This window comes from Nannospalax galili, unplaced genomic scaffold (assembly GCF_000622305.1).
Source record: "Nannospalax galili isolate Female #2095 unplaced genomic scaffold, S.galili_v1.0 scaffold279, whole genome shotgun sequence".
NCBI classification, from domain to species: domain Eukaryota; kingdom Metazoa; phylum Chordata; class Mammalia; order Rodentia; family Spalacidae; genus Nannospalax; species Nannospalax galili.
Window position 1 is genome coordinate 2,698,430 of NW_008343971.1, and position 17,339 is coordinate 2,715,768.

Below are 17,339 nucleotides of genomic sequence, written 5' to 3' on the forward strand. Positions count from 1 at the left end.
AATGACCTGGAACTCACTGTGTAGACCAGGCTGACCTTGAACTCACAGAGATCCACCTGCCTCTGCCTCCCAAGTGCTGGGACTACAGGCGTGCACCACCACACCCAGCCTCGATAGGATTTTTTAAAAAACAGAGCTAACAGAAACCTTCATTATTCCACCAAAGTTGACCCCATGTTGGCAAATCCTTTGGTCTTTGATTTCTTATTCCTATTTTTCCCCCTTAAACTTCATTGTATATATATTTTTATGTAACCTGCTTCAAGTTATTTCTGGAAAAACGTGTTAAAAATTGCCTCTCTTTGAGTAATAAAAAGCATGATGGACAGTTCCTGAGGAACAACACCCAAGGATGTACACCCACACATGTTCACCCCCGCCCCCCTCAAATAACAATGATAACAAAGAAAAAGTTCATGGAGTTTAGCACAGAACCCTTCTCCATGTGAGTTCTCATCTGGACTTCAAAGTCCAGCTCAGATCTCACCTCACCTCTTACCCTTCACCAACTCCAACTCTCAGTTACTGCTGGGGACATATGCCTTGCCTGCCTTTATTAGGAGAAGGCCACCTCCCTAGCCACATTGTCCTCTGTCACCCACAGCACCCCACACAGTGCTCCAGCACAGTGGGTGCACCATGAGTATTTGTGGAATGACGGGCAAGCTGATCAGTGTTCCGTGGGCCTGTGTTGACTTTCTAAAACTGCCCTGTCAGTAACACCTCCCCCTCGAGTAAACAAATTCAGACCCCCAAGAAAATCAGGCAGCCAATCCTTAACAAGACCAATAAACCCAGCTTTCATTTTGATTATCTTTGGGTTAGGTTTTCTTGGGAATGTGTATCTGTAGAAAAAATCTTAGTGTTCGCTGCTGTGAGGCAAATTTTTCACATTCATTTATTCTTTCAGCGGTTTGGCCCATAGAGCAGAGGGCTGGCCTGAGGGAAAATCTGGCCTGAAAAAAATCTGAATTTGTCTTCAGTGGTAGAAATTAAACAACTTCTCTAGGCCGTGCCCTCAAACTTCAGCCCCGTTTACTATTGAAAATTGTGTCTCAAGGGGTAAAGAGAGGCGTGGGATAATAGAGACTGAAAAATGTTTGAGATTTGGCCGTTTTGTTTTCTTTTCTCCTTGGAGAATAATCTTTTGAGAAAAACTTGGATGGAGACCCTTAGAGCCATGCAATTTTTTTAAGTTGAATTCAAGCCCCAAGTCATGACTTGATTCGTTTTTGTGAACAATGGACAAAGAAGTGCTGGTGGAGAGCCCGAAATTCGAGGATGTTGAATGAAGAGAAGAAAGAAGGAGGGCAGAGTGCACTGAGCGTGTTCGCGTGCATGGACTCCACAGAAACTCCAGGTTATTCAGGAAATCTCCAGAACTTGGTGACTGGGGCACCAGAAATTGCATAGGTGTGAAAGGAAGGCCTCCTGGAACTTCCTGGGGATGCCCAGAGCCACCAGCAGACCTTTCAAGATCTGTATCAAATTATAGGATTACGTCATATCTCCATTTCCAGGACTGCTCATCACAGCACCTGGAGCTAAGGCATGCTTGGAGGTCAGGCCCTGCAAACTCACCCCCATTGATTCTGGCAGGGTGCTCCAGTCATAGTGTGACAATAACTCCTGTCAGCAGAAGACAAAAAGAATTGCTGAGAGACTGGAGAAATGACTGTCAGTAAAGTGCTGGCTGTGCAAGGATGGGGACCTGAGTTTGAATTCCGGCATCCACCGGCATGGAGGCACACATGCTACAATCCCAGCCCTGGGGATGGAGATAACCCAGCAACTGATGATGAACTCAGGCTCACTGAGGAACCCTGTCTCAAAAATAGGGTGGAAAGCCTCTAAGAAAAACACCTGATGTCAGCCTCTGGCCTTCACATGCACACATGTAAAGAGATCTTCAAGCCAGGGTTGTGGCACATGCCTTTAGTCCAAGCAGAGGCAGGTGAATCTCTGTGAGTTCAAGGCCAGCCTGGTTTCCAGCTGGGGGGAGATCCTGTCTCAAAAAAGACAAAAACAAAACAACAACAACAACAGAAAGAAAAAAAAAAACAAGAGAGAGAGAGAAAGACAGATATCTTCAAATCTCTAGCCCAGTGCAGAGGTACGTGCCTTTGACCCCCAGCACTTTGGAGGAAGAAGTAGACAGGTTTCTGTGAGTTTGAGGCCAGCCTGCTCCACATAGTGAGTTCCAGGCCAATCAAGCTGCATAGTAAGACCCTGACTCAAAAAACAAACAAACAAACCTTTTGGGGTAGGGTGGAGGTGAGGGCCTGGCCATTTGTTACCACCCATGTGAAGATAGTTCAATGGTCTTAATGAACATGTGTTAAGGCTCTTGTTCAAACTCCCCCACTGCCTTCAGGAAGCTCAGTATGGCCCTTGCCCTTTCTGTACCAGACAGGTAGCATACAAGTGGCAGCATCCTTAAAGTGATAACTCAACTTTGGGATGCAGGGGTGTCTACTGGGACTCCAGGATCTTGCTGCAGTTGTTCATCATTCTCTTTCCTGCAGTACTGTGTCTGTTCATGATGGGCCCTGGGCACCTCCTTTGAGATACTGCCTGTTAGTAAGTTTTGTGCAATTTCTAATTAATATCTGTGTGGTTTGCACTCCCAGTGAAATAGTTGAATGTATAATCAAAGCATTATTGTAGGGCTGGAGAGATGACTCAGCGGTTAAGAGTACTGGCTGCTCTTGCAGAGGACCCGGGTTTGATTCCCAGCACTCACGTGGCATTAAAAATCATCTATAACTCCAGTTTCAGGGGCTCCTACACCCTTCTGACCTCCCGCAGACATTGCACAACACGGGTGAACCTACATTCATAGACATAAATTTTTTAAATAAGCATCATTGTAGTTATCAACTATTTCAGAAGGATTGCTGGTATATTCGTGTGTGATATTTCAAAGTCCAAGTTATAAAATTTATTTCCAATGATGTTAGTGGAATGATTTAAGCCCCTACAGCCCACCATAAAAGTCAGCTTTAATAACAGAAAACCCACAGACCTGTATCTGGGGATATTTGGTTTCTATTAAGGTGTATCGCACAGGTCAAACCTCTGATTGCCTACCTCCAATGGCCACTCTTCATACACTCATGAAGAGAAAGGACATTTTCGGAGGGGTTGTGATTAACAATCACGTGAGCACTGGGTCCAGGGAACCAACTTGCTGAAGATCTGCTGTCACCACCTCCCCGGACAGTGAGTGTGAAGGAGCACTTAGTGAAGTGGAGGCTATGAACAATTCTGCCAACACCTATGTGTCTTGACAGAGGTTATAAGGACAGGAAGGCATGCTTTAACTATAACCCAAAGGCAGCCTAAGTTATGAGGCTGAGTAGAAGTGGATGTTGTCACAGCCAAAAAGAACAGGATGTAGACTTAGGGCTTCCTCTCCTGAGGAATTCCCTCTGGTCCCAGGGGCTCTGACAAGCCAAACGGAATAAGGGGGAAGGCGCCTGCTGGTTGTGGAATCTGCCAGTTTGGAAGGAAGAGCCTGCCTTGAGACCAGGGTGGGGATGACTCCCAAGAGTCTCATTAAGGACTCGTTAAAGATCCAGGTTCGATGTCTCCCAGGAAGACTTGCTCTCAGGATCTTGAAAGAGATCAAGCCACGTGGAAGAAAGGGCCATTATATATCTGGGAAACTCCAGGGAACCACAGGGCTTCTTGGGTTATCTGAAGCAACAAGAGTGCCAGCTGTGGCCCCAAGAGTTGGTGTTTAATACAACCTTTGAGTAAATCTTCCACCTGAGTACTGCAGGATACTCCTCAGAGATCAAGGTTCAGAGATGAAGAGAGCATCCACATCAAAGATGGGGAATTAAGAGAGTAGCATTAGATATCACCTACTGCCTTCCCAAGGGCAGTGGCTGGAACTCTAGAAATAGCAGAGGTGCCACTTGGTATGAAAGAAGTGTGTGTGTGTGTGTGTGTGTGTGTGTGTGTGTGTGTGTGTGTGTTATGATGCAACTCAGGAGAGCTATGATCCATTACCTTCACTTTGGCCAAGTGATCAAATAGTCCATTGTGGTGCATGGCTCAGCCCCTAGAAAATGCATGGCAATCTTTTGGCAAATGGTTTGTGCACATAAATAGGTAAATGCTTAGCACACTGAGAAATGGAGATGGCCTGAACAAGGTCACAGCGTGCTGGGGTTGGGATGGGTAGGAGGATATTTTTCTGCAGCATTGAGGAATGAAGAGAGTTTCTGGCATAGTCAGCAGTAGAAAGACAGGCTAACTTGTGCAGGAACGCCAGGAGGTTTTATTAAAAGTCTTTATTAAGAGTTTCAGAGTGATCATAAGGAGATATAAGACAGGTGGCTTGATTGACAATCCAGAATTAGAATGACAGGACTTGGTATTCTATCAGATGTGGGAGGTGAGGAAAAGAAAGGAGAAGCCACCAGCGTGGTTGTGCATGCCTTTAATCCCAGCACTTGGGAGGCAGAGGCAGGAGGATCTCTGTGAGTTCCAGGCCATCTGGGGCTACAGAGAGATGCTGTCTCAAAAAGACAAAAAAAAAAAAAAAAGAAAAAGAAAGAAAGAAAGAAAGAAAGGAAAGAAAGGACAACATTATCACCAACGTTTGCACAATAGTCAGGGTGACCTTGGGTCCTGGTTTATAGGACATTAAAACACTGGATCAACATTGGCTTTTAATGAGTCTGTATGGGACTAAGTTGCTTATAGCAAGAAGCTGAAAAGCAGCTGGAAATTGGGAGAGAGGTTTCAAGTTTATTTAACTCTCATGTATGAATGGTATAGGTACCCCTGCCTTTAAGCACTTGATGGAATAGAGAAATCAAAGTGGATCAAATGGAGAATTTCGGCAATGGGTCCCTCTGTATTCAATCATGGAAGGGAAAGGGCAGGAGGAGGGAACAAAGGCAGGGTCTGTGGAGTGAACTGGTCCCCAGCCCAGGAGCCTGTGCGCCTGGCAGTCACAGAACTACTAGTCAAAGTGCATCTTGATCAGGCCCAATGGAGATTTCCAAATAGCTGGGGTTATGCCTCCTCAAGGTCTAGTGGGAATTACAGGGAAGAGTCAGAGGTTAGGGTTAGGGTCAGGGCAAGGCACCATTCAAAGGGCAATAACATTTGGAAATTCTGGAACGAGTGGCTAGAAATCAGACTTTACTGATTTTTCTTTGGGTTGGTTTTTTGTTGTTGTTGTTTTCTTCTTCTTTTTTATGTGTTTGAGTGTATTGCCTGCATGTATGTAAATGTACCTGTGTTATACAGTGCCAGCGGAGGACAGAAGAGGGTGTCAGATCCCCTGGAACTGGAGTTACAGATGGTTGTTTAGCCAATATGTGTGTGCTGGGATTCAAACCCTGGTCTTCTGCAAGAGCAGCCAATGCTTTTAACCACTGAGCCAACTTTCTAGCCCTTGTTTTTACATTTTAAAAGCAATACATAAGCGGGCATGGAGGAGGCTTATACTCATAATCCCAGCACTTGGAAGACCAAAGCAGAGGATCCAAGCACTAGGTTGGTCTGCATAGTGAGTTCTAGGAAAGCCAGGACTGCAGAGTGAAACACGCTGTCTCTTTAAAAAAAATACATAGAATGCATATATAATAATGTTTATATATTAGCCAAAGAAGATAGTCAAACCTTGCTATCCAGAGATAAATTCAACTCACCTCAAAGTGTCTGTCCAAATTGCTCTTCCATGAATATATGCCATTTTATGAGGCTGGAATGATGGATGGCTCAGTGGTTAAGAGCACTGGCTGTTCTTGCAGAGGACACAGCACCCACACCTTGTCCATAACTCCAGTTCCAGAGGATCTGACCTCTATAGGCATTGCACACAGGGTCCACTTGCATACATGCAGACAAAACACTCATACACATAAAATAAAAATAAATCAAAACTATCTTTAAATAAAATTAAGTACATTTTTTAAAAGGTACTATTTTACAAAAGTGAGCTCTGTACCTACTTGATATCCTGCTTTTCCACTTAAGAGTGTACAGTAAACACCTTTGCACAACCGAAAATATTCACCTACTCCATAAATTCAAATATCATTGTAGCACACAGTGTTTAATATTTTTCAGCCAGTGCAGATGGCTCCAGTGAGCATTCTTGCAGCTGTATTTTGCTCACATCCTTAATTATTTCCTTAGGATACATTCCTAGAGGTGGTAAGCCTTTGGAAGACTTGATACATACCTCCAAATTGCACAATAAAGGACTGACTAATTTATTCTCCCACCAACAGGTTATGAAAAAAAAAGTGCCCATGGTAATTAAAGAGGGAAAAAGAGGCCTTTGCCAACTTGACAGGCTAAAAGTAGTTAACTCATTACTGAATTCATAACTTCTTTATCTCATATTCTACAAACAAGTGGGAGTGGAGCCTAGAGATTTTCCTGGATGGCTTGGTGCCCAGTTTAGAACATCTCTGCTGTCTGACCCACCAGACTGCCTGCTGGGATTTTCAGAATGGCATGTTTGCTTGCCTGGGGCCTTTGTTCGCCATAGTCATTAGTTACCATGCTCCCAGTGGGCACACACAGACCACCAGGGGGCAGTATGGAGCTGTTAAGCACACTAAAATGCCTTCTGGTTTGGCCATAATAACATCTTGAATGACACAAATATTCTTTTGTTGAGTGTGTTATGACTTCTGCAGATTGGCATTCATAATACTGATTTGCTTGCATTAATAGTTTTTATCCCGTTCCAATTATTTTTACATTCGTCCTTGTAGTTTGTGGATTCTGAAAAATAACCTGTTCTGTTGTAGCTCTTCCACAGTTGGGGCCCAGAACATCTTGGTTGTTGCAATCCCATCTCTGCTAGTGACCTCTGTGACCATAGTGGGATGGCTCTCCTGTTGTCTAAATGCCCTTATCTAAGGTACGCCAGGATGGGCTGCAGGAATGGTGGTCTGTGTTCTTTTCTAGCACTAGTGTACCGAAAGGGCTGAATGTGCTCTTTCTTTTTTTTGGTCTTTTTGAGACAGGGTCTCCCTGTAGCCCCAGCTGGCCTGGAACTCACTGCATAGACCAGGCTGGCCTGGAACTCACAAAGATTTGCCTGCCTCTGCCTCCTGAGTGTTGGGGTTAAAGGCGTGTGCCACCATGCCCAGCTGAGTGTGGTCTTTGGATAAGATATGACTTTGGGCTTAAGTTACTCAGTTTCTCTGTGGCATAGTCCCTTCGTCTGTTATAATGGGGATAATAAAAGCACCAACTTATAAGGCTGTGAGGATGAAATAAAATAACACATGGAATTAGCTTGGCAGAGGGGACCAGCCAGCAAATGCTATCTTTAAAGAAATCTCTGCATTGAGGACTGGAGAGATGGTTAAAAGCACTGGCTGCTTTCACAGAGGACATTGGTTCGGTCCCCAGGATCCACATGGTAGTCGACAGCTGTCTGTAACTCTAGTTCCAAGGGATCTGAATCCTTCTTCTGGCCTCCATAGGCACTGTATGAACATGATACAGTTACATACATGCAGGCAAAACACACATGCAAACTTAAAAAAAAATTTTTAAAAAGGGTGCAGGAGAGAAGGCTCAGTGGTTAAGGGCACTGGCTGCTCTTGCAGAGGACCTAGGTTCCATTCCCAGCACCCACATGGAGGCTAAGAACCGTCTGTAACTCCAGTTCTAGGGGATCCAACACCCTCTTCTGACCTCCGCAGGCACTGCACCACACAGGTGCACCTATGTGCATGCAGGCAATATACTCACACACATAAAAAAATAAAATTTTTTTAAATTTTAAAAAAAATTTAAAAAGAAATCTGTGCTTTCCTTTATTCTGTCCTTCACTTTTTAAATTTTTTGTTTATTTTATTTATGTATATATGTGTGTGCTTGCATCTTTGTGTGTGCAGAGACCAGAAGAGAGTATCAGATCTGGAACTGGAGTTACAGGCAGTTGTAAGCTGCCTTATGTGGGTGCTGGGAACTGAACTCTGGTCCTCTGCAGGAGCAGCAAGTGCTTTTAACCACTGAGCCATGTCTCTAGTCCCTAATTAGATTATTTTAAATAATTAACATAAATGATATATAAATAGTTGGTGTATGTATTAGTCACTTTTCTATTGCTGTGATAAGAAGCACTGACCAAAGCAATTTATAGAAGGAAGAGTTTATCTGAGGTTACGGCTCCAGGGGAATTACAGTTCATCATGGCAGGGAGGCAGGGTGGCTGGAGGTGGCTGCAACAGGAGCAGCAGAAGCTAAGCTCTCACATCATCACACAGGCACAGGAAGCAAGAGCATAACTGGAGATCCAGCAAGGCTTAAGAACTCTCTAAGCCTACCCCCAGTGACCTGCTTTCTCCAGGAGAGCCACACCTTCTAAAACCTCCCAAAACAGTGCCTCCATGTGGGGACAAAATGTCCAAATACTTGGAGCCTATGGGGGACATTTTTATTCAAACCATCACAGTGTACTATATCCATGTGTGTGTGTGTGTGTTGTATATAGACAATCATCATTGTTCTGACTACAGTTTGCAGTCAGTTGAACCCAAGGTCAGAAGTTCTATGGTTGGTGAAACCGACAGATACTAAAGCTAAGGATGTGGAATCCACAGATGCAGAGATGACTGCATTTGTTTGTATTTTGTAATCAGTATAAAAACTATGGAGGAAAATAAATATTTGGAAGCAGATTATCAAGCCATTAATTGGGGATTGCTAGGATTTGAACCAGAGCCTTATGCTCTGCCACTGAGCTACATCTCTAAACCTTGGGTTTTTGTTTTGTCTTTTTGAAACAAAGTCTCCCTATAGCACTAGTTGGCCTGGCCTGGCCTGGAACACTTTATGTAGACAGACTAGCCTCGGTCTCACAGAGATCCACCCGCCTCTGCCTCCCAAGTGCTAGGAGTGGACTACCGTGCCTAGTTTACCCTTGGCTTTTTGAGACAGCATCTCACTACATATCCCAGGGTAACCTTGAACTCATGAGCTTCCTGCTTCCACCTTCCATGTTCTGGGATTACAGGTTTGTACCATGGTGCCTAGCTCTATAAATGTTGGTTTGGGGTTGTTTTGTTTTTAGGTAGGTTCTCACTATGTAGCCCTGGCTGACCTGGAACTCATAGACATCCTCCTGCGTCTGCCTCACCATTGCTGGGACTAAAGGCGTGCTAGCCCCTCCATAAATGTTTAATGGAGCCTTACTCAGCTGGTGTACCTCCAGTTACTAGTGAAACACCCCTTCCCCAGCCTCACTGCTTTCACTAGAGGCCAACCAACCTAGGGCCAACCCCAGGAATAGCCACTATTGCTTTTGGATACATTTCTACCTAGACTGGCAGAAACATTTCCAGAGAGGAGTCCCCTCCCCTGGTCACCAAGCACCTCTCACAAACTATGTGTGGTGTGTGCCCAGGGCTGTGGAGACCAAGGCAGGCATAAGATTGGACTCCTGTCCCTGAGAAGCTTAGAGGGGAAATGTAAACCTAGGAGGAACTGAGGCAAGGAGAATCCTAGGAAGCCGTCTCAAGGTCAAGGCTAGAGATGGAAAAGGTACTTTGGCAGCCATTGGATGGGACTTTGTGATTGACAAGATGGAAAAAAGCAAAAGGAAGCAAATGCAGGAAAGGCGTCTGAGGTTTTGACCTAGTGATTCGCAAGTCGATGGGTCTGGGTGAGAAGTAGTTAGGGAAGGGAATACCAGCGTGTCATAGGACATGCAGATTTGAGACAGGGTCTCACTATATAACCTTGACTGGCCTAGAACTCAAACTTCATGTAGATCAGGCTGGTCTGGAACTTACAGAGATCCTCCCGCCTCAGGACACGCAGACTTTGGAGGTTGTGTGCAGAACTTTTTCTCGTGCGTAGTTATCCTTACCCAGAATGTGCTGTAGCCTCTGGGTAGCCATTGGTGTGTGGCTAGGTAGCCATCCTCAAGTGTCACTTACTCATATTATCTTGTCCACATACCACCTATGCCATTTACTCAATTCTTTGAATATATTCACTTTTTTTCTTTTTTAAAAAAAATTTATTACTTTTATTTTATGTGTATGTGTGTATTGCTTACATGTAGGTAAGTGCACCCCTGTCATGCAATGCCCAAGGAGGACAGAAGAGGCTGTCGGATCCCCTGGAACTGGAGTTAGGACAGTTGTTAGCTGCCATGTAGGTGCTGGGATTTGAACCCAGGTCTTCTGCAAGAACAACCAGTGTTCTTAACTGCTGAGCCATCTCTCCAGCCCCCACTTCTTTCTTTTTAAGAATAGAGATGCAATTGCTGGGCGTCGTGGCACATGCCTGTAGTCCTAGCACTTGGGAGGCAGAGGCAGGCAGATCTCTGTGAGTTCAAGGCCAGCCAGTCTACATAGTGAGTTCCAGGACAGCTGGGGCTACAGGGAGACCCTGTCTCAAAAAGACAAAAAAAAAAAAAAACCAGAGATGCAAAGACTATGCTTTCAGGGATCATTTCTATAGTCCGTTACTAGAGAAGTTTCTCTGACTGTGTAGAGTACCAGAAACGATGAGGAGCAGACGCAGCATCCTCTCCTGAGCGTGAAGCTGGCCCTTGATGTTGCTTCCCTGCAACTGCCACCTGCCACTGATGAGGATGCAGTCTGAGTGTGAAAAAAAAATGGAGGAGCTAGGCATGATGGTGCACACCTGCACTGTAATCCCAGTGTTTAAGAGGTGGAGGTAGTATTATAAATTCAAGTCCAGCCTGGGGAACTTAGTGAGTTCCAGGCTAGTCCAGATGACTTAGGGAAACCCTGTCTCTAAACAAACAAAATATATATGGGGCCAGCAAGATGGATCAGCGGGTAAAGGCTCCTACAACCAAGTGTGAAGACATGAGTTCAATCTTAGGACTCACATGGTGGAAGGGAAAATGATTCTCACAAGTTCTTCTCTGACCTTCACATGTGCACTGTGGCACACATAAAGTTGTGCATGTACAACACAAAATAAGTCAATAAAATGTAATTTTTTAATTAAAAAAATATGGAGCTTCATTGTGAGTAACATGTCCAGGAAATCAAAATTTTAGAATAACATACGTGTATATCTATATACATTGCATATATACTTTAGCCATTATTTTGCTGTTTGTTTTGTTTGCTTATTCCAGTAGTGGCGATTGAACCCAGGACCTTGTGTGTACTAGGTGCTTTGATACCTATTAGAATAAACATTTCAGGTACTCACTGCGTTGTGAACAGCACTCTTTTATGGACTGAGGAGGCAGCAGCACGAGTTGTGATCGTGCACAGAGGCTGATTTCTACAGCGTGTCCACCTTCCTTTCTTAGTCCTTCGTTCTCATTTCCTGTGTCCTCCCTTCAATGTAAGTGAAGACTCGTTTTTGTTCTTCCTAACAGGATGGAAGCCACGTGTGCACACGTGTTCTCATGTGTATTAAGGGGGGTGTAGGAAGCTGTGCTTTGGCAGGGCCCTGCTCAGAAGTAGCTTGTGTGGCCTTTCTTTGCAGAGTCCTCACACCTATGGAATCAGAGACCTCCTCTGGGACTGCCCACCCCTAGAGGGACAGTTCTTGGCTCCCAGGGACTGTTGACTTTGGCCAGCCCTGTGCAGGCAGGGGCAGTGGAGAAGGCTCTGAGGGGTCCTTGGAGCTCTGTGCTTGGGAGGCAGCTCCATTCTGCCTAATTGTTCTTTTGTGTTGTGTGTTTTACTGGCCCCGATAAGCACTTCCTGTTCCCCATTGATTCCACACAGATCCTGCTTCCTTTCTCCTCAATACCTGGGATGTTTTCCAGCTCCTCCTCCCGCAAGGGAAAATCCATAAACTTCAGAATTCCCAGGCCTGCTTTTGGTCAATGGACTCTGAAGATACATTCTCTGTGGAGCCCTCATCCCTTTCCAAGAACGTTTTCGTCGTTGTGCCAGCCAGGAGAGAAAGGTTCATGGGGTCCAAACATTATCTATCTTCAGGTCTAAATCAGAGAGTAAGTATGACAGCACCTCACAGTCATTTTTACCCACCATTAAGAGCCTCCTAGTACTGTGTACTGTGTTGCACACTCTGAGCCTTTATGAAGTAGAATCAAGAAGTGCGAGGTGATCTACTAGCAATGTCTACCATGAGCACAGAGAGGGATATACCACACTGGTGTCCCATAGATACTGTTCCAAGATTTCAGGGTTATGCTGAAACTTGTAGAAATCAAAAATCATGTCTATTACCCTTTAAGTTAATCCATAAAAGCCCAAAGCCCTGTATTTTCATACCAACATCAACTATTTTTGGTGATCTTGGTATCCAGGAGCTTCTGACAGGCTCAGTTTTCCCTTTTTAATATTTTATTTTTCCTTTGGTTTTTCTAAGAAAGAGTGTGGCTAGGTAGCCCAGGCTGACATTGAACTTGTGATCCTTCTGCATTGTGAATGCTGTGATTACAGGTGTGTACCACCATTCCTAACTTGTTCCCCATCTTCAACATGGTTTACCTATATCCAGGGGTTTGCCTGTATCCCATAAAACATCTATAAAAGTAAAATGAATACTGAAATTTATCTTGTCAGCAGATCCAACTCAGATGCCCCCTTTTTTTATATTTTATTATTTTTATTTTATGTGTATGAGTATATTGCCTGCATGTATGTGAGTGCACCCATGCTGTGCCACGCCACGGAGGTCAGAAGCGGGCCATAGATTCCCCTGGAACTGGAGTTAAGGATGGTTCATAGCTGCCATGTGGGTGCTGGGAATCGAACCTGGGTCCTCTGCAAGAGCAGTTAGTGCTCTTAACCACGAGCCATCACAGCCCCAGATGTCCTCTCTTAAATGAAGACTTCCAAGATTTCTACAGTGACCCCTGCCTACTGCGATCCCTTTTGCTGACCCTGTCATCTGCAGACTTACCTTGAAGTTATGTGTGCACCTTTCAATCTCCTCAGCTTGGGCTGGAGAGACAGTTCGGCCATTGAAAGCACTGGCTACTCTTGCAAAGGACCCAGATTCGGTTCCCACCACCCACATGGCTGAATGAATAACAATCATTCTTAAAACTCCAGTTCCTGGGGTTGTCATGCCCTCCACATGGCTTTGCATGATATGGGTCACTTACATACATGTAAGCAAAACATCATACACATAAAATAAAAAATTTTAATTAAATAAATCTTCCCTGCCATGTATCATGCTCATACACAACCTTTAAACATTTTTTTTTGAGATGGGGGTCTCAAACCGTAGCCCAGGCTAGACTTGAACTCACTGTGGAGCCCAGGCTGGCCTCCAACTCCCAAGTAATCTTCCTGCCTTAGCCTTTACAGTGGTGAGAGTACAGGCACCAACCACCAGGCCCAGGCCACCTGCTTGGTAGACATTTAACAGTGCTCTGCATGAAACTGTCACCATAGCTACATTGGTTGATGGGCAGTTCTGAAAGAAGTAGCCTCCTGCTTTATTTATTTAGGTTTTTAAAATACTTGCTTCTTTTTCTGTCTGCTAAGAAATCAGAGGACCACCTTCAGGAGTGAGTCCTTGCACCTTGTTGAGGCAAGGTCTCTCTTGTTTTGCATACTCCAGGTTTGTTAGCTGCCAGGCAGTTCTGTCTCCCTCTGCCTCCCATCCCTTCCGCATCTCCCAGTAGGAGTGCTGTGACTGCAGATAGGGATTTGAGTTTCCAGAGAGGAACTTGGTTTTTCAGGCTCGCACAGCCAGCACTCTCACCCTGTGCCGTCTCTCCAGCCCAGCTGTTTAGTTTTATATTTTGGAAGAGTATTTCAGTTTCTTTTTTCTTTCTTCTTTTCTTGTTGTTGTTGCTATGTACATGAACCCATTCATTGTGGGCGAGGCTGTCTCAAATGGCTGCTACGGTCCCTTCAGTCCCTCCAGTCTTCTGATGACAAACTTGACTGTGGCAGCAGAAGTGGTATGATACAGTAGGTCCAGGTCCAGCTAGTTTTCCTGGACTGCCAGATGCCCATAGCCCATCCCCTCATCTTGGTCTTACCGCAGGAGCAAGCATACTAGTGTGCTAGCTGGCTTCAGTTTTCTTCCATTTTCTGGAGGGAGACACCATGTTGGATCCCACCTCGACTCACGATCTAGTCCTTTTTGGTGCATTTGATCATAGTATGGTGGCCCCAGCCCAGAGAGGAGGAGGTGCATTGTGCAGGTGAGGTTTAGTGGAAGGTTATTTCTAAGGATGGACTGGTAGAAGTGGGCTGGGGACAGTGGCAGTGAAGGCAATGGAGAAAGGATTTGCGACCCTTTCATCTTCACCAACTACCCTGTTCCTTGATTGAGACAACTGCCATTTAGTCCGTCTGGGGCAAAGGGACTGACAATGCATTTCACAGCCCTGCTACATGCTCCCTTCAAACCAGGTCATTAGGGCTGGGGATGCAGCTCAGTTGGTAGGTGCTTGCCTAGCCTGCACAATGACCTGCTTACCATTCCCAGTACCGCAACACCTGGCATGATGGCATATGTCAGTAATCCCTCAGAGGCAAGAGGATCCAAACTTGAAGGTCATCGTTGGCTACTTAGCACATTTGAAGCCTGTCTGTGACACACGAGACCCTGCCTAAAAAGAAAACAAACAAACAAAAATAGGTTGCTACCCCAAAGTTCTCCAGAAGACTGCTGCAGTGGCCCAGTGCCAGACAGGGAGGACTGGGACTTCAGAAGTGTCTAGAATCCTGGGACTTGGTTGCCAGTGGGAGGTGGGAAGCAACTAAAGACACTAGAGGGACCAGGTGTGGTGGCACACACCTTTAATCCCAGCACTACACCACAGAGGCAGAAGCAGGTGGATCTCTAAATTCAAGGCCAGTCTGTTCTACATAGCAAATTCCAGGTCAGCTGAGCTACAGTGAGAACCAGACTTAAAAAAACAAAACTTTTTTTAAGACACTAGGGTGGATTTTGAGGTTCCTGGTTGAGTAAACTGGGGATGAAAATTATTAATCTAGTGTTACTTTTAATAGCTTTGCTTCCTGTTATTAAAATATAATACTTGCGCTGTTGAAAAAAAAAAATGCGGGTGAAGGAAAAAGTAGAAAAATAAAACAAATTGCCTGAAATGCTAGAACTCAGTGGTGACATTTCAGTGAGTGTCTGCCCAGATTCCATGACTGACTCTTCTCTTGAACACTCTGTCTAAGACATTTATTTAAGTTTATAAGTTGATCAAACAGAAGGCACCCGGAAACTGTTAAACTTCTACAGGGAGAAGGGAGAAGAGAGCTTCTGGCAGGAAATGTTTCTCCCCAGAGCTGCCTGCTAAGCACAGGCCTAGAAGAGGATCACAGCATGGGGCAGCCCTCCATGGCCTTGAGTCAGTGGAGTATCTGCAGTGCGCATACAGCAGAGGGACACCCACCTGGAGGGCTGAGGAAGTCCCCCCTGTGTGGATCCTCTGCCCTCACCTCCCTTTCCCTTCCCCTCCTCTCTTCTTCCCTCTTCCCTTCCCCTTCCCCTTCTCTATCCTACTTAGAGCCCCCTCTTCATCTTCTCTTCCCTCCTCTCCTCCCCCCTCCCCTTTCCTCTCCTCTCCCTTCTTCCCTCCCTCCCCTCCCCCTTCCTCTTCTCTCACACCCCCCACAGCCTCAGCCCTCAGGACCTGTCATATCTGTGCTCTTCCCCCTGAGTGAAGGTCAACATAGCAGAGGTTGCAGGGTCCTTTGTCAATTGTGAGGAGCTACATAGGCCTCTGCTCTGAGGTCCCAGCCCAGCTCACCACCAGCAGTTGCTCTTCCTGACACACGTATTCCTCTATGCCACTCTTCTTTCTCTCCTTCAAAATGCTACCTTGTACACATGCTGACTCCCAGCCTCCAATGGATGCAGTTGAAATGCAGTGAGGTACTATTTTTCACCTGTGGTTTGGTAAAAATGAGGAAGTTTTATAGCCCTGTGTGACCGGGAGTGTGGGGAAGTAAACTCAACCCTATGTGCTGGTAGTGCTGCTGACTGCTCAAAACCTAAATGTATGATGTACATTGCACTAGACATTTTCCTCGCAACTAGAACTGTGTCCTGTGACTACTGTATTCACGCAGGGGCAAAGTGATGAGCGTTCATGGAGGTCAGAGAGTGCTCATTGTAAGAACAGAAAAACTGACTTGACTGTGAACTGTGACCATGAATTATAGCACTTTGATATGGTAGACACCATGAACTGTCACCCTGAACCAGGCAGCTCAGTGGGAGCAGATATGGACCCAGCGCTCTCCTGTATTGCTGAGAGAATAAGGTCGGGGCTGTATGTGCAGGTCAGAGCAGAGGCCAGTGGATGGTTCTATACTCATTGGGCCAAGGCAGGTCACCTCATCCGAGGGGAGAGAGTGCTGACACCTTGGTGCAACAGTAGTAAGATGTGGGCCACAGGGAGAGGTGATGAGGGTAGTCAGAGTTCAGTTTAAGACAAGAGGGGCCCCACACACCCAAAGCTAGGTTTATTATGTAGATGCTTCTCTGTGGCACCTTCATGAGTGCAGAAACTGCCCAGGTTCAGCAAACCCAAAATGAAAGCGATGAAGAGGCAACTGAATATTCAGTGGACCTAGAAAGCTCTAGGCTCCAGACATAAGGACCCGGAAGCAGGTTTGGCATTGGCTTTATCTGATTCATTCATTCATTCTTGAGATGGGGGATCTCAGTATGTAACCCATGCTGGCCTTCAACTTTTGGTCTTCTTGCCTCTCCTCCGTACTGTTGAGATGTGTGCCACCACATCCAACTGGCCTTCTTATTTTAAGCCTAGGGCTCTGTTCCAGGGGTCTCCTTGGTCAAGGCCATCAGAGTGGCCATGCACAGAACTCTGAGGCAGAGTTCTCCCTGCTGCTTCTGAAAGGAGCACACAGATGTCAGAAAGACACCTCTGGCCTAGTGTCCTGCTCTCCATCCCCTCGGACCCACGTCAGCCGAGCACCAAATGTGTAGCTTTCCAGCCATCTCTGGATAGAGCCAATGGTTCCAGCAAGTCAGGATGGACCAGAGAACCCTCTCCACTCCTGCCCACAGACTGTGTGAGCAGCCACCTGGTACCAGGTCAATTATTAGCATCATTCCCCAATTCTGCTTATAGAGACTCACCATGGTTCCTCGAAACCTGTTATTTACATCACTGCTACCACAAGACTGCACAACAGATTTGATGCTGGCCTTCACTTTTTTGCATAGAAAGCAACTGTTATGGATTCATCGGGGCACCACTCAATGAGACCTTATATAGATAAACACCATTTCTAAATGGGTGACTTCCCAAGCTCTACTAATTCTTCCCCTACCCCTATGCAAAGTGCAGGCTGTTGGTTCCGTGAACAAAAATAGCTGAAATTGAGTGACTCAGTGCAGAGTTCTTTTTCCATTTATCCCTTCATTCA

General features: G+C 45.6%; 1 protein-coding gene and 1 pseudogene across 3 annotated transcripts in view; both read left to right on the forward strand.

Moving 5' to 3' along the window:
- Positions 1 to 17,339, forward strand: part of Tcf7l1 (transcription factor 7 like 1) — a 211,042-nt gene that overhangs the window by 144,427 nt on the left and 49,276 nt on the right. The gene's annotated exons all lie outside the window — the stretch shown is intronic.
- LOC115071572 lies at positions 10,431 to 10,609 on the forward strand (annotated as a pseudogene).